The sequence below is a fragment of the Schistocerca gregaria genome, chromosome 3, assembly GCF_023897955.1.
Source record: "Schistocerca gregaria isolate iqSchGreg1 chromosome 3, iqSchGreg1.2, whole genome shotgun sequence".
Lineage (NCBI taxonomy): Eukaryota > Metazoa > Arthropoda > Insecta > Orthoptera > Acrididae > Schistocerca > Schistocerca gregaria.
In genome coordinates, this window is record NC_064922.1 from 179,012,268 (window position 1) to 179,030,993 (window position 18,726).

Here is an 18,726-nt window from a genome sequence, read left to right on the forward strand (position 1 = left end):
TTGTTAACAACCTATGAATGTCAGTCGAGACCCATTTCAGTCTTAATGGATTTGTAAATAAACGCAGTTTCAGTTATTAGGCACAAGGAAATACTACCCACCTACGTCGATGCACCGCAACAAAGTTACTGCGTCATCATTGGTATAACAGGCCCTCATTCTTTTGAGGACAAGAATCCCCTTGTGACTGCACTGACATCGAATCGTTACGTCACCGTGTACCTAAACATTGTAGCGCCAAAAGTACAGACAGTTCCGAAAGTTATTGATTATATCTGGTGTCAGCAAGACGGATCAACGCCACACATAACATGAATATCGCTGGCTGCTGTACGCTGATTGTTTGGCAACCGCATTATTTCGGCAACGGTTATATTATTATGGCTTCCCAGATCCACTTATCTGTCAGCGTGCGATTTCTTTTCGTGGGGTCACCTTAAAAGCAAATTCTATCGTAGTCGGCCTGCGACAACTTGTGAAATGAAAGCTAAGACTCAAGGTACAATTACCGCAGTTCTTGGTGAAATGTTCCTGCGAACTGTGCACGGTATGTCTGAGAGAATGCAGGAATGTTTACGAAAAAATAGTGCTCACCTGTAAGAGGTCACGTTCAAGGAATAAATTAGCTTTATGTACTCTGAAATTGATGTTTTTTTGTAATTAAATGACAATTGTATTTATATAATGAATTTTTGTAAACATGTTCATTTCTTGTCAATTTCCCGGTTCTCTGAATCGCTCTGTCTTACAAGTGCGAATGCGAAACGAATTCCTTTGAGGAGCTGTTGGTTTCTTCCCCTTCGATGCTGTCGTGAAACTCTCAGAAACTCTGTTTCCGCTTCTGTGGCCGGACCGCCAGTGCGAGAATTGTGCCTACAGAGGAAATCAATTGGTTCAATTTTGCTCCCGCTGTTTCCTTGACTGGGAGTAACAACATAAAAGAACACGCCTGCGGCGGCCCTAAAGGCTGCGCGCCAGGTGCGGGAACGACCAGGGCTGCCAACTAAATGGGAACTCGTTAGCGCAGGCAGCCGCGATGGGATCCAATAGCATACCTACCCCTACTACACGCCGCGCGACTTCACGCGCTTTCACTGGCGGAGTTTCGCCAGATTCGATTTCCCCTCTTGCCGAAAGCGCGGCAGAAATTCGTCCCTGGCGTGTCGGTCAGAGGGAAGGGGTGCACAGGAAATAAACTCTTCCTGGCCGCCACGTATGGATGGCGACGTATGTGTGCGGAGACGCAGAGAGCTGGCAAATCGCATTGGACTCGAAAGGAGGACACTGCTACTCGAGACACACATGGACAAAGTTTGAAATAGTTGTGTGATGACAGAGGGCGGAACAGCAAGCTGCTATTTTTCTGTGATTTGCGCTAGGATCGCCATACTCTCCAACGGCGTACTGAGTGAAGGGAAGCGATGGTCAGCTCCCGCCCCCCCCCCCTCCACCCCGACAAAAATCTCAGTCACGTCTTCAGTATCAGCTCTGAGTGAAACCAACCCACATAAAACATATCGCTAGAACCCGAAACCATATACGAGAAATCTCAAAATTGTTTCGCAATGCTCTACAAAACTAAGATGAGGTCCGACAAAGATTGATGCCCTCTTAGATGAGCTTAGATTGTATGGAACTGACTTTGTTACAATAATTTGATTCAATCCTGCGTTTTTTGAGTCATCAGTCTTCTGACTGGTTTGATGCAGCCCCTCCTTCACTAATCTCTTCAGCTCAGAGTAGCACTTGCAACCTATATCCCCAATTATTGACTGGATGTATTCCTATTTCTGTCTTCCTCTATAGTTTTTGGCCTCTACGGCTCCCTGTAGTACCATGTAAGTTATTCCTTGATGTCTTTAAGGGCAGTAGGACGTCAGGTGCATGAAACTCTAGTATTTTCGAAATCTGTTAAAAACTGTGTTGAAAATTGAGATAATTAACTACACAATTCGAGTTTTTTCTAAACATGAAGTTTGTAATGTAACAGCTCATTAATTTTTCATAAATTAAATAAATTCTATAGTTTCAAACACCTGTAAGTATGGTTTGTATGCCGTGCAAAATTCATTGAAGAATCTCTGTTACTTACCAAGAAAAGTGTACCTATAGCAACAAATGCAGCCAATAGGAAGTGAAAAAATGATGAAATTCCACATATAAAAAATATTTTCTTATGTTTTTGAACTTCCACTGCTATGTGTGTGAATCCTTCCTGGGCATGCTGACAAAGTTTCATGAAATTATTTATAAACGTTTATACAGTGGAAATTAAAATGTCCTGTGGTGCCTCTCCTGATCCATGTCGGCCAATTTGACGCCCTACACTCCTTAACACCAGTCTTGCCATCCTGTCCTTTCTTCTTGAGAGTTTGCCATATATTCCTCTCCTCGACGATTCTGAGGAGAAACCACTCATTCCTTACTTTGTCATTCCACTTAGTTTTCAACGTTCTTCTGTAGCACTACATCTCAAAGGCTTCGATTTTCTTCTGATCCAGATTTTACACTGTCCGTTTTACACTACCATTCATGCTGTGCTCCAAACGTACATCTTCAGAAATTTCTTCCTCAAATTAAGATCTATGTTTCGTACCAGTAGGCTTCTCTTGGCCAAGAATGCCCTCTTTGCCACAACTAGTCTGCTTTTATAACCTATTTGCTCTGTACACCATTTTAATTGTTTCCACTTACTTCCATCTTTCTTCGATATACTCTCAATCCACATTCTGTATTCATTGGACTGTTGCTTCCATCCAACAGATCCTGTAATTCTTCTTCACTTTCACTGAGAATAGCAATGTCAACAGCGAGTCTTACCATTGATATCCTGTCGCCTAGAGTTTCAATACTACTCTTCAACCATTCTTTTATTTTCATAATTGCTTCTTCGATACACAGACTGAACAGTTCCTTAATATGAGCTCTCAGTCGTTCTTCTTCCATATTCTTCCTTCTAGGTTTTGTACATACTGTATATTACCCGTCGTTCTCTATAGCTTACCCTTTTTTTCTAAGAATTTCGAACATGTTGCACCATTTCACATTGTCGAATGCTCTTTCCAGGTCGACAAATCCTATGAACGTGTCTTCATTTTTCTTCAGAACGTCAGAACTGCTTCTCTGGTGCTTTTACATTTCATAAAGCCAAACTGATTATTACGTGACACATTCTACATTTTCATTTCCATTCTTCTATACATTATTCTCGTCATTAGCTAGAACACATGAGCTGTTAAGCTTATTGTGCGATAATTCTCGCACTTGTAGGTCCATGCTATCTTCATAATTACGTGGCTGATGTTTTTCTTAAAGTCTGATAGAATGCACATTCTGCACACCAACGTGAATAATATAAATTGCAGTTGTTTCAAAGAAAATACCTTTTTTGCATGCTACACATGGAAATTTTTATTTTTATTTATGCACCCTGACGCGTTTCACCTTTTTTTACAAGGCATCTTCAGTGGGTGTCCTGAAATATTACATGATTTGTCGATTTTTACACATAGGTTATGGTTTCATATGTAGGTTACAGATTTAAAAACAGTTACGCATTTCTCCTCCTTACATGAGGCATCACAACGACGTTTCACCAGGCAACGCCGGTCATCTGCTGATTGTGTATGAGAAATTGGCTGGAAACTTTCCTCATGACAGCACGTTGTAGGTGTCGCCACCGGCACCAACCTTGTGTGAATGCTCTGAAAAGCTAATCATTTTCATATCACAGCATCTTCTTCCTGTTGGTTAAATTTCGCGTCTGTAACACGTCATCTTCGTGGTGTAGCAATTTTAATGGCCAGTAGTGTACATCTAGTGTCGCAAATGATGGAAAACGTTCAAACAGCAATGCTCTTCGCTATAGATAATATCAAAAGAAGCAGTGGATATGGATCACTAATAACTGTTCTGCGAGTGCCGGTCTACAACTGTGCGAATACCAAATACTGAGCCGACACTGAGCGGCTGAGACTGTATTTTTTACTATGTTGTTATTTAGAGATGTTATACAAAAGGTGTCCACAGCTCATGGTCTTGTGGTAGCGTTCTCGCTTCCCACACACAGGGTTCCGGGTTCGATTCCCAGCGGGGTCAGGGATTTTCCCTGCCTCGAGATGACTGGGTATTTTTGTGTCGTCTTCATCATCATCATTCATCCCCATTACGGTCGCAGGAAGGCAATGGTAAACCACCTCCACTAGCGCCTTGCGTAGTACAGCGGTGCGGGTCTCCCGCATCGTCCCCTACGGTCTTTGGAGTATGGGAACTCATCATCATCATCACACAAAAGGTGGGCCAGCAGCGGCAATATTACGCCGCTCTTTGGCCACAGTCATTAAAAATAGAAACAATAGAGACACAGAAAAAACATAACATAATGGTGGACAAAAAACAGTAGACACATGAGTAAAAAACACGGAGCCGTTCACAGGTGTAGTAAAAAATAAAAAACGTCAGCACTATACACGAAAACTGATGACTGAGGTAACACACGTGAACGATGGCACGACGGCACGACGGCACACGCAGAGAATCGATGGCGATTATCTCCGGCGCGCGAATGTTCACTTGACAGGGACCTGCCAAAAGGGGAAGAAGTGGGGGAGGGGAGAGTGTAGATACCAATGGTAGTGGAGATGGGAGTGGAAGGAAAGAAGGTACAGGGGTAGGGGAAGCCCGGGGGGAGGAGGGAGGGAGGATGGGAGGAGGGAGAGAAGGGAGAGAGGGTGACCTAAGGAAACACAGGGAGGGGATAGGGAGGATCAAAGTTGATAGGAGGGGTGGATAGAGGGGATGACGGCATCATCAGGGTGGGGGAGCTGAGGCTGGTAGGAGCGGCGCTTATATTCTCCTCTTGTAGAGGCCACTCCTGTCGCCATGCAGTTCTAATCAGCACACCATTGGCCGACGTCGTTTCACCGCCTTCTCTTCTTTTGCATTCTTCATCTTCGTTCTGGCGCTTGTGGCTGTGACAGAACATATTCCGCTTGAAGTCCTCTCTCATGGTGAACCATCAACTATGGAGTGTATTGTGCTACCGTCAGGAAATTGAAGAACGCACTAGAGCATGTTCGTCACCAGAAAAATGCAAACAAACATTTCGTTCACCGTGACATCATTAGTCCTCAGAGCTGAGGAGAACCCATCACACTCTACTGGAATATTCTTTCTCATCCGCTATACAGACTGAATAGCGCACCCTCCGACTTCCATCTGCTTGCCCAATAAAGGACGCACTCCACGGGAAGCTGTACATGGATGATTGGGGAGGTACTGACACAGCAAGACGATGGCTGGAGTGGTACCATAGGGGAATACAGGCCCTCCTAGTAAGGTTCAGTAAGACCAGTCGCATTGCACATTTATTATGCTGTAAAACAGTCTTTTTTTTAGAACTACAGTCTGAAATAATATGGTGTATGGAAATCCTGAAAAAAAAAAAAAAAGAAAATGTGTTGCTCTACTTAATGAACGCCTTCGTGTGTGATGTTTGGGGGTATCTTGTAAATGCTGCCTCAAATAGTTTGGTGTTTCACAACCTCCTTAATTACATGTTTGTTTGCTAATGAAATCCATAATAAGAAATCCATTCAAATGTGAGAGGAGTAGTTATTTCGTCAGCTTCGTGGATGGACGAAAGAGTACCTTCATTCTTGCCTGCTAGAGCCATCAATGGCTGACAAAGGACTTCAATATGTAAGCAAAAAAAGCTTTCTATATTTTTTAAGTAACGTAAAATGTCTTAGGGGTAGCAATGAAAATTTTAAATCGAGTCTTAAGACATTTCCTCTGTACAACTGAAATGAAATGATCGTACGGTAATTATGGCTGTGAGTCCCCATCTGGGAAAATTCGGCCACCCAGTTGCAAGTCTTTTCACTTGACGCCACACTGGGCGACTTTCGTGTCGACGATGATGAAATGGTGATGGGGACAACACGACATCCAGTCCCCGTGCGGGAAAATCCCCGACCCGGCCGGGAAACGAACACTGGCCCACTGGATGACAGTCCGAGGCTTCGGCCATGCAGCGAATGAGGTGGACAACTCCACTATATAGACGAAGTTTCAAGGTACAGCTAATAGCACTTGTAGCCAAAAAAGACTAAATTTTAATCTACCATCAGTTACATGGATATTATCAAAGGCTAACGTTTATTTTCATTAAATTGCAGGCACTGTGATATTTAATAACCTCTAAGGGATTAGTGTGAGTCATACTCGCAAGTTATGTCCGCATAGCCTGTAAATAACATATGTTACGATAAAACTTGTTCCTACGATAAACGGAATACCTGATAAATACCTTGAAGAACACTGAATCTTCTGCGAACGGTCTTGAAGTATGCTAATGAGATGACAGTCAGAGGCTTCGGCCACGCATCTAGTGAGGTGGACGATGCGGGAGACCAGCACCGCTGTAATAGGCAAGGTCCTAGCGGAGGTGGTCTGCCATTGCCTTCCTCCGACCGTAATGGGGATGAATGATGATGATGAAGACGACACAACAACACTCAGTCATCTCGAGGCAGGAAAAATCCCTGACCCCGCCGGGAATCGAACTCACTTATAAGGAATGTTTGTGTCAAGAATCATGCAGAATAAATTGCGGTCTTTAGCACTGACATACCCTGTATACAGAGAAGGAGATAAGTTCGAGCCTGGAAGCTACAGAGTACTGTCTTATATGACATTCTGAAGATCATCGGTGAACAAAGTGGGGAACAAACTAAATCCACAAACTGTTGACTGCCGAGAAGACTCCAGACATCCCAGACTTTGAGCGGAAGAAATCTTGTAACTGAAACAGGTAATAAAGTATATAAGAAAAGGTTATAGTAGTCAACCTCCAGAAAACCTATCATTAGGTACAAGACAGACACTGTTCCAAATTATAGAGCAGTTGAGTTTGGAATGGAAATCAAGGGGACTGACAAAACAGACGTTAATCTACACTACATTCATAACAACATTTTGAGAGCCCTTCAAAATGAAAACTGGAGTCATAGAAAGATATCTTTCCCTCTTATTTCTTAATTGTGGTGATCAGGAAATGGGGATGAGAAATGAAAAGAGTGGGTTAGAAAGAGCAGGTAAGAGCTGTTAACATCTCGCTTCATTTAGTTCCTTTATGATGGATGTAGAGGAATTATGGGCAAAGTTTAAGCAGAGTGTTAGTGTTAATCACGGTCTCGAGAAATATGTGCCTAGTAAGTAGATTAAGGACGGAAAAGACCCACAGTGATACAACAACGAAATTTGGAAAATCCTCAAGGCGAAGGTTATAAGAGATTCGTGCGTCTGTGAAAAGATCTACGCTCAAAGCGTACAACTACTGCCATACATAAAACTTCCTGGCAGATTAAAACTGTGTGCTGGACCGAGCTTCGAACTCGGGACCTTTGCCTTTCGCGGACAAGGGCTCTACCAACTGCGCTCTACCAACCACTTGATAGAGCACTTGCCCGTGAAAGACAAAGGTCCCGAGTTCGAGTCTGTGTGGGACACAGTTTTAATCTGCCAGGATGTTTCATATCAGTGCACACTCCGCTGCAGAGTGAAAATCTCATTCTACTGCCATACATCTTAGCAAACCCGAGAAAGTTCTGGTCTTATGTAAAATAGGTAAGTGCGTGTAAGATTTCCACCCAGGCACTCGTTAACGAACCTAATGTGACACCTGAAGGTAGCAAAACACATTCGACTGAAAAAAGCGCTAGTTACTCCTGTGCATACGAAGGGTAAATGAACGGACCCGTGAAATTACACACCCTTATTCTTAACATTGGTTTGCTGCTGTTTGGACACATTCTGTGTTCAAATATAATAAACTTTCTTGAGACCAAGAAGGTTTTCGAGGAAACAGCGCAGTTTTAGAAAGCATCGATAGTGCGAAGACCAGCTTGCGCTGACACGCGTTGAATAACGTCGGCTTCAGCGGCCGCTGTCATGATGACTAAAATTCTTATGGTTGTTATACTGCTCATTGTATAAAACACTTTAACTACAAACTTAAAACTAACGTTTAGACCCCATTACAACGGCCTTCCTCATGGTGACTCAAAGTCTTCTCGGTGTTTTTTATTATATAAAATGCTTTAATTATAAACATATAACCAACGTTTTGACCATGTTACAACGGCCTACATCATGATGATTAAAATCCTTCTGGATATTATACCGGATCACTGAATTAGATATTTCAATTATATACTTAAAACCAACGTTCCGACCGTATTACAGCCGTATTTTTCAGTTTCAGAGGCGGGCTGCGAGATTTGTTACCGTAGGCTAGAACAACACTGAAGTGTTGTGAAGATGCTTCGGGGACTCAAATGGGAATTCCTGAAGGGAATGCGACGTCATTTTCGAGGAACACTATTGAAAAAAAATTAGGGAACCGGTTGGAAGCTGATGGCAGAATGGTTCCACTGCCGCCAATATACATTTCGCGTAAGGACCACGAAGATAAGTTACGAGAAATTAGCGCTCATGCGGAGGCATATAGACAGACTTTCTTGACTAGTTTTATTTGCAAGAGGAACAAGAAAGGAAAAAATAGTAGTGGTGCAGGCTACCCTCCGCCACGCACCGTACTGTGGCTTCAGGAATATGCACTTACATGTAGATGTAGGTATGTAAAACCATTGGGATGCAAGAAAAATGGAATGCAGATTGACTGTCATTCGCAAACGATATTGTGACATTATCGGAATCATTAAAAGAGGTAACTAAGAAAACCATCCAGCTCCAGAGAGTAGGGTCTCTATCGAGAAGACAGAGTATATAACCAAAATCGAGACAGCGCCTAGATGGATGACATTAGGAAGGGCGAAAATTCTTAAGACAGAGATAATTTAAATGCCTAGGAGAAAGGGTAGAAACTGGTTTGCACAAAAGGAACTATGGAACCACGAATAAACAAAAAGAATTGAGCGTACAAACTTCTGACAACATTAATAAGCCATTACCCGACAGTGATCGGTCCTGAAAGCTTATACGCGGATGAACGTCTTCAATCTTATAAGAACAAGATTACTTGTTGTTGTTGTTGTGGTCTTCAGTCCTAAGACTGGTTTGATGCAGCTCTCCGTGCTAATCTATCTTGTATAAGCTTCTTCATCTCCCAGTACCTACTGAAACCTACATCCTTCTGAATCTGCTTAGTGTATTCATCTCTTGGTCTCCCTCTACGATTTTTACCCTTCACGCTCCCCTCCAATGCTAAATTTGTGATCCCTTGATGCCTCAGGATATGTCCTGCCAACCGATCCCTTCTTCTAGTCAAGTTGTGCCACAAACTTCTCTTCTCCCCAATCCTATTCAATACCTCCTCATTAGTTACGCGATCTACCCACCTAATCTTCAACAGTCTTCTGTAGCACCACATTTCGAAAGCTTCTGTTCTCTTTTTGTCCAAACTATTTATTGAGCCTGTTTCACTTCCATACATGACTACACTCCATACAAATACTTTCAGAAACGACTTCCTGACACTTAAATTTCTCACGTGTGCCAACATTTCTGCGGAATCCAAACTGATCTTCCCCGAGGTCGGCTTCTACCAGTTTTTCCATTCGTCTGTAAAGAATTTGCGTTTGTATTTTGCAGCTGTGACTTATTATATTGATGATTCGGTAATTTTCACATCTGTCGACGCCTGCTTTCTTTGGGATTGGAATTATTATATTCTTCTAGAAGTCTATGGGTATTTCGTCTGTCTCGTACATCTTGCACACCAGATGATAGAGTTTTGCCAGGACTGGCTCTCCCAAGGCCGTCAGTTGTTCTAATGGAATGTTGTCTACTCCGGGGGTCTTGTTTCGACTCAGGTCTTTTAGTGCTCTGTCATACTCTTCACGCAGTATCGTATCTCCCATTTCATCTTCATCTATATCCTCTTCCATTTCCAGAATACTGTCCTCAAGTACATCGCACTTTTATAGACCCTCTATATGCTCCTTCCACCTTTCTGCTTTCCCTTCTTTGCTTAGAACTGTGTTTCCATCTCACCTCTTGATATTCATACAAATGGATCTCTTTTCTCCAAAGGTCTCTTTAATTTTCCGGTAGGCAGTATCTGTCTTACCCCTAGTGAGATAAGCCTCTACATTTGTCCTCTAGTCATCCCTGTTTAGCCATTTTGCACTTCCTGTCGATCTCATTTTTGAGAAGTTTGTATTCCTTTTTGTGTGCTTCATTTACTGCATTTTTGTATTTTCTCCTTTTATCAATTAAATTCAACATTTCTTCTGTTATCCAAGGATTTCTACTAGCCCTCGTCTTTTTACATACTTGATCATCTGTTGCCTTCACTACTTCATCCCTCAGAGCTACCCATTCTTCTTCTACTGCATTTCTTTCCCCCATTTGTGACAATTGTTCTCTTATGGTCTCCCTGAAACTCTGTACAACCTCTGGTTTAATCAGTTTGTCCAGGCCCCATCTCCTTAAATTCCCACATTTCTGCAGTTTCTTCAGTTTTAATCTACAGTTCATAACCAATAGATTGTGGTCAGGGTCCACATCTGCCCCTGGAAATATCTTACAATTTAATACCTGGTTCCTAAATCTCTGTCTTACCATTATATAATCTATCTGATACCTTGTAGTATCTCCAGGGTTCTTCCATGTGTACAACCTCCTTTTATGATTCTTGAACCAAGTGTTAGCTATGATTAAGTTATGCTCTGTGCAAAATTCTACCAGACGGCATCCTCTTTCATTTCTTGCCCCCAATCCATATTCACCTACTATGTTTCCTTCTCTCCCTTTCCTTACTCTCGATTTCCAGTCACCCATGACTATTAAATTTTTGTCTCCTTTCACTACCTGAATAATTTCTTTTATCTCATCAATCATTTCATCAATCTCTTCGTCACTTGCGTAGCTAGTTGGAATATCAACTGGTACTACTGTGGTAGGCGTGGGCTTCTTATCTCTCTATCTTGGCCACGATAATGTGTTCACTATGTTGTTTATAGTAGCTTACCCGCATTCCGATTTTCGTTTTGATTATTAAACCTACTTCTGCATTACCCCCATATGATTTTGTGTTTATAACCCTGTTGTCACCTCACCAAAAGTCTTCTTCCTCCTGCCGCCGAACTTCACTAATTCCCACTATATCTAATTTTAACCTATCCATTTCCCTTTCTAAATTTTCTAACCTGCCTGCCCGATTAAGGGATCTGACATTCCACGCTCCGATCCTTAGAACGCCACTTTTCCTTCTCCTGATAACAACGTCCTCCTTAGTAGTCCCCGCCCGGAGATCCGAATGGGGGACTATTTTACCTCCGGAATATTTTACCCAAGAGGACGCCATCATCATTTAACCCTACAGTAAATCTGCATGCCCTCGGGAAAAATTATGGCTGTAGTTTTTCCTTGCATTCAGCCGTTCGCAGTACCACAACAGCAAGGCCGTTTTGGTTAATTTTACAAGGCCAGATCAGTCAATCATCCAGACTGTTGTCCCTGCAAGTACTGAAAAGGCTGCTGCCCCTCTTCAGGAACCACACGTTTGTTTGGCCTCTCAACAGATACCCCTCCGTTGTGGTTGCACCTACGTTACGGCTATCTGGCACTCAATCCTCCCCACCAACGGCAAGGTCCATGGTTCATGGAGGGAGGCAGGATTACTTATGAGTGTAAAACTTGTATAACGAAGAACTGTCAAGCCGATATTTGGAGCTCAGTGGACAGAGAATGGTCAATACAGAAGACGAGTGAAACAAGGAGGTGTGTACCCAGGTGTAGAGGATCTTGGGCATCAAACGAAAAAGAAGGAAAACGCTCTTCGGACACGTCCTTATAATGGGAAAGTGGAGGTCGTCTCAATGAAGCTTCTTGCAATAAATATAGCCAAAGTAAGTCGGATCTCTAAGGTACTGGAGAAACGGAAACAGAGATTTTCATATCTTCTTCTTCATCCATTTAAAGGCGTGGATGTTGGCCCGTGCCGAAATCAAAGGAATCTAACAAAACTCTTGCGCTTGTCTTTCATTCGTCATTCTGCAACTTGTTTTTCACTTTTGTTGAAATGTAATGCATTCTATGGCAGGCACTCAGTTAGCACTCTCTGATATGGTCATAATACATTTTTGGTACTGTCTAATCTCCGCTGTCACTGTTATCTTTACGTCTTAGATGTTGTCATATATCTACGTTCTGCAGACTGTCCCCTTAGGTTAGTCCAAGAAGTGGCATCAGAAGCCTCATCTCAACTGCTTCAATTCTTCTTTTTTTTCTCAGTATCCACGTTTCACTACCACGCACAAGAGCAGGCTTAGCTACCACGTTGTGTAGTCTTAGTGTTCTCTCTTTCCTCATAGTTCTACTAAGACAACTCTTTATACTACAATTTCTAGCATTATATTACTGTACATTTTGAACCACATCTATTTTATTTTTGTGTATTGATATCTCTGTCCCGATATATGCAAACGAATTTATCTCTTCTTTTAATTTCATGTTTTACACTATTTTTGCTCCTTATTTACATCCCTCCCACTGTCAACACTTTTCTTTTATTTGCAGGGAAAACCACCTGGTAAGTATGTAAAACGTAATTCAAATTCTGCACATTTTATAATGAAGATCTTATGCTGCCTGCTAGGAGAACTTCGTTGCCTGAAAAAAAAATGATATTTGTAAATTTGTTCCTTCCAAGTTCCAGCTTCTTGGAGCTACAGAATTGCTGCTTTGTTGATATACACTCCTAGAAATTGAAATAAGAGCACCGTGAATTCATTGTCCCAGGAAGGGCAAACTTTATTGACACATTCCTGGGGTCAGATACATCACATGATCACACTGACAGAACCACAGGCACATAGACACAGGCAACAGAGCATGCACAATGTCGGTACTAGTACAGTGTATATCCACCTTTCGCAGCAATGCAGGCTTCTATTCTCCCATGGAGACGATCGTAGAGATGCTGGATGTAGTCCTGTGGAACGGCTTGCCATGCCATTTCCACCTGGCGCCTCAGTTGCACCAGCGTTCGTGCTGGACGTGCAGACCGCGTGAGACGACGCTTCATCCAGTCCCAAACATGCTCAATGTGGGACAGATCCGGAGATCTTGCTGGCCAGCGTAGTTGACTTACACCTTATAGAGCACGTTGGGTGGCATGGGATACAGGCGGACGTGCATTGTCCTGTTGGAACAGCAAGTTCCCTTGCCGGTCTAGGAATGGTAGAACGATGGGTTCGATGACGGTTTGGATGTACCGTGCACTATTCAGTGTCCCCTCGACGATCACCAGAGGTGTACGGCCAGTGTAAGAGATCGCTCCCCACACCATGATGCCGGGTGTTGGCCCCGTGTGCCTCAGTCGTATGCAGTCCTGATTGTGGCGCTCACCTGCACTGCGCCAAACACGCATACGACCATCATTGGCACCAAGGCAGAAGCGACTCTCATCGCTGAAGACGACACGTCTCCATTCGTCCCTCCATTCACGCCTGTTGCGACACCACTGGAGGCGGGCTGCACGATGTTGGGGCGTGAGCGGAAGACGGCCTAACGGTGTGCGGGACCGTAGCCCAACTTCATGGAGACGGTTGCGAATGGTCCTCGCCGATACCCCAGGAGCAACAGTGTCACTAATTTGCTGGGAAGTGGCGGTGAGGTCCCCTACGGCACTGCGTAGGATCCTACGGTCTTGGCGTGCATCCGTGCGTCGCTGCGGTCCGGTTCCAGGTCGACGGGCACGTGCACCTTCCGCCGACCACTGGCGACAACATCGATGTACTGTGGAGACCTCACGCCCCACGTGTTGAGCAATTCGGCGGTACGTCCACCCGGCCTCCCGCATGCCCACTATACGCCCTCGCTCAAAGTCCGTCAACTGCACATACGGTTCACGTCCACGCTGTCGCGGCATGCTACCAGTGTTAAAGACTGCGATGGAGCTCCGTATGCCACGGCAAACTGGCTGACACTGACGGCGGCGGTGCACAAATGCTGCGCAGCTAGCGCCATTCGACGGCCAACACCGCGGTTCCTGGTGTGTCCGCTGTGCCGTGCGTGTGATCATTGCTTGTACAGCCCTCTCGCAGTGTCCGGAGCAAGTATGGTGGGTCTGACACACCGGTGTCAATGTGTTCTTTTTTCCATTTCCAGGAGTGTATTTTAAGAAGAATTGGTGAGAGACCACATCCTCGTTACAGTCAATAACTCTTCGTTTATACTAATTGTAAGACGTCGTGGTCTCCTGACCTTCATTGCTTACATATTCTGCCCTCACAATCATATTCTGCACATCACGACGCTTCATTCGAACCCGAACTCGATAACATAAATCAATGTTGTATGAATTCATGTAAACGATATGCAAATAACAAGTGCGCACTGGGATTGAAACACTCGAGGATGGCGTACACACACACATTCCAGACACGACGGTCACAGGAGCTTTTAGTTCGAGAGAGGCAGACCACACACCGGGAAGCCGGTCCCTTCAGAGGATGAGTCAACCTCAGCAGCCCATAGAGCAGACAGCATGTGCCCAAGTGAACGAGGAACAACCCCGTGTTTGGCTTAAAAGCAAATTCCGCTACGTTGTGTGGCAGTGTCCAACCAACATAATCTTTAAACATAGCACGCAGTTTCAGAGATTTTCACAGGGAGGCAGCAAACGCCAAACGCCGATGCTATAGATTTCCGAATTGCTTGCCTTACACGAAACGTCATTCTCCCGTTTTAGAAGAACAATGCTGATTGGCTGACCATATTTCTGACGCCTTGAGCTGAAGGAGTAATGGAAGAGACCGAAAGATATATTCCTTCACGTCTCGTGTGGAGAGGCGACGTTCCGTTGTCGCTCTTGGAGCGAGGAACACTCTCTCCTCAGCACTTCATTGGGAGACCACCTCTGTCGAGAGCGAATCGAAGTGCGACTCTATATTGAGTCCTTGCGATTAAGCGTTGTTCATTAGATTGGCCGACACACTTGTTGTGCGGTGTGAACGGACAGAGATATAGTTAACGCCTGCGAGCGAATTTTTGAGTGGCATCGCGGTGGACTCGTTATCTGACCAGTGTACCACGCCAATAGTTAGACTAGGGGCAAATAGGAATCCTTGACTTCATCAAGGCGTAGGGAGAGTTTGACTGGCGAAGGTCAATCCAGATAGAACGAGAGTTATCTTATTTGTCAGCATCGAGCGGCACAGACAGCAGTCATCACAGCTTACAGTATTGTGCACTACAGCTATTGCAAGCCCCATATTTCCTTCACAACAGAACACTTCACTGCATTTCACACACTACATTTTCGACCGTACCTAGCAACATTCAAAAGGATAATTATGCAAGTTGAGTAGGCGCGCCTCTCCGCCATTCTGCCAAGTCAGCCCGACGAAGTGGCCGAGCGGTTCTAGGCGCTGCAGTCTGGAACCGTGAGAGCGCTACAGTCGCAGGTTCGAATCCTGCCTCGGGCATGGATGTGTGTGATGTCTTTAGGTTAGTTAGGTTTAACTAATTCTAAGTTCTAGGGGACTAATGACCTCAGAAGTTGAATCTCATAGTGCTCAGATCCATTTGAACAATTTTTTCTGCCAAGTCAATAACAATCTTAAACTTTGTATAGATATTTCATTAGCGAATCCTATTCTTGAAGGGTAACTTCACATCCCGAAAAGAACCAGGATATAACCTGTTCAATTCATAACTAAAAGTGCCATTGTGATTTCTCAGAATTGTTGCAAAGTAAATAACAATTTTCGTTAGTTTCATGTTTTTCTTGCACTAACTAGCACTACTCCAGTACCCAAGTGTTCCACTAGTTACGTAAGAAATATTGTCAATTTTTGTGTCATTTCCTGACAATGGACGACTCCAGATTACATTTATTGATGAATATTTTTCAGGCTTTTTTCTCTTTAGAACGTTAGGAGCGTCTGTCTGACTTCTGTAGTAGTGTGGTGGTGGAAATTCCATCTTGCAGGAGTCACAGGGTAAATGGTACATCTCAGATTTATCCGTTGCGCAGAATAACAAAATAACAGATCAACCCACTCACCACAGAAAATGGCGACTCTGCCAGGATAGGTAAAATAGGTAAGCTACCGGATAAGAAAGTGACAGGATAGTTATGTACAGCAGGTCGCAGCAGTAGCACTTTGAAGAACTTTCTTCAATGTATTAAATAGCTATTTGCAAAGATTGGGAACAGAATAGATACAGGTAGTGAAAAACGCAAAATTGTAGGGAAAAGGGCGTGTGTTATTGTGTTGGAAAATATTGCATTTTTTACTATTTTTGTGTAGCTGTTAGGGCATAGGATTTTCAGGTGATAGGCACAGGCGCAGAGTGACGCAGAGACGCAGTGTGACGCAGCATCATATAAATCAGAATTAAGAAATAATATTTTTCTCCCATTGTAAGCGCACAGACTGTAGCAGAGCAGACAGAACATTAGCCGAGAAGTAACGACGTTGTTGTTGGTTCAGCCAACTGGTAAGTGGTTGTTCAGTTTAGTAGATAGGGTTGTGGTGTGTTGAAAGAATTTCCATGTTAACGAGAGCACAAGCCAAAAGGTTATGTGCGAGAAGTAAGTAGACAGGATGTGGAGAATCAACCAGATAGACATCAAGTAAACGAGTTTATTGAGAATAGGACAGAAGATGAATCTGAGAATAGGACAGACGGGGAATCAGAGAATAGGACACCGGGGAGCTGCAGAATCAGCAGGCTCGGTTTGACTGGGTTAAAACTGAGACAGATCAGACAGATGGGAATCGAAGGGATGAGAACATCGAATTTCCAGAATATGAAATTCCAGGTAGGGCACATTCTGAGCCAGAAATAGACAGGGTACGTAGGAAATGGCAAAGATTAGAAGTGAAACGAGCACAGGAAACGCGTTTGTTTACTGCATATTCAGAGACAAGTGGTTGAAATGGCTCTGAGCACTATCTTAGGTCATCAGTCCCCTAGAACTTAGAACTACTTAAACCTAACCGACCTAAGGACATCACACACATCCATGCCCGAGGCAGGATTCGAACCTGCGACCGTAGCAGTCCCGCGGTTTCGGATTGCAGCGTCTAGAACCGCACGGCTACCGCGAACGGCTATTCAGGGACAGAATACGCGTCAATACAGTCAATGAAATGGCAGTTTGCTAACGTTCAAAGAGAAGCAGAGAGTGAGGAAGAGGGGGAACATTTAGAATACGTCGAACCTATCGTACACATTCTAAATATGTCCCGACAGCACACACAGAATTTTGCGGAGTTACGAGCGGCAGGAAAAGGTTCCGTAACAGACGCAACTGTAGCTGCAAACACAAGACATACACAACAGAGAGGGCAGAATGCCGAGTTGTTTGCGCCACGTAATGGTTCAATGACAAACGCAACTACTCCTCAACACAGACAGCATGGGTTATTGCACTTATCAAACTTAGAAACGCCACAGCATAGCCCAGTCAACGACGTTGCTGACCGAGTAGAAAACAACAGACAGTTCAGCAGAAGGTAGTGTTACAGGACAGGACGTGATCATGGAGATGTTACAAAAAATGAATGGTAGTATAACGAAACAGAATCAGGTTATTAATACACAGATGACAAAACAATATCAGTAATTGGTGCAAATGGCTCTGAGCACTATGAGACTTAACATCTATTATCATCAGTCCCCTAGAACTTAGAACTACTTAAACCTAACTAACCTAAGGACAATACACAACACCCAGCCATCACGAGGCAGAGAAAATCCCTGACCCCGCCGGGAATCGAGAACGCTACCGCACGACCACGAGATGCGAATGTCAGTAATTGAAACAGGACAATCGTAACTTGAGACAAGAGATAAAGACACAGATTCAACAGGTCAAAATTCATGTGGAAGAAGGGATCGCTAGAATTGATAGTCAGATCACTCAGATAAAGAAAGACGCGAAAGAATCTAGAGAAAGAATTCAGGTACTAACACAATGCCAACAGCAATTACGCACTGGCGTCGATAAGGTCCAATTGGACATCGTAAACGTTGACAAAAAGGTAGAACGTTTTACGAAAAAAGCCACTGGAGCAGCAATACAAATTTCGGAAGAACAAGCAGTTCAAAGCAAGGTCGCAAAGGTTGCACTGAAAAAATATGTTGAGCGGATCAATAAAATAGAACTTAAAAACAAAGATCAGTTTGAAAAGCTTCGAACAGAGTTGAAACAAACTATCGAAGAAAAGATCGAGAGCGATTACACCTGTAGCGAAACAACTGACGCGTCAAGCATTAATTCAGTACACGAACAGGCGCCGTCTAAGAAAGTTCAAGTAGAACCAAGAACAGACGTAACACTAGCGCAGAAATCAAAACTTAAATACCCGATTAAAGTAATAAATGACATGCCACGAGACCAGGCACAGTACCTAGAAAAACGGAACACATACATTCAGCCGATACTAGTCGAAAGACAGGCAACTGAGCCAGTAAATCCAAAGACACAACACAAAAGCAGCACAGGTACTATACCATGAACAACGAGAGTAGAAACACACGAACAACACTTTTGTTCACCAATGATGCGATATGACGCGGATGTGAGTCAGGAAATTGAGAATAGGCAGATAGTCAGTAGATTACTAGAGAATAAACACGGCGACTCAAGCAGTGGCAGATTATTTGAGTCCATGAATCAGCCACAAACCGGATTTAGGAGTAGATATGATACAGACCTCTTCCTTACAGTTAGAAAATTTC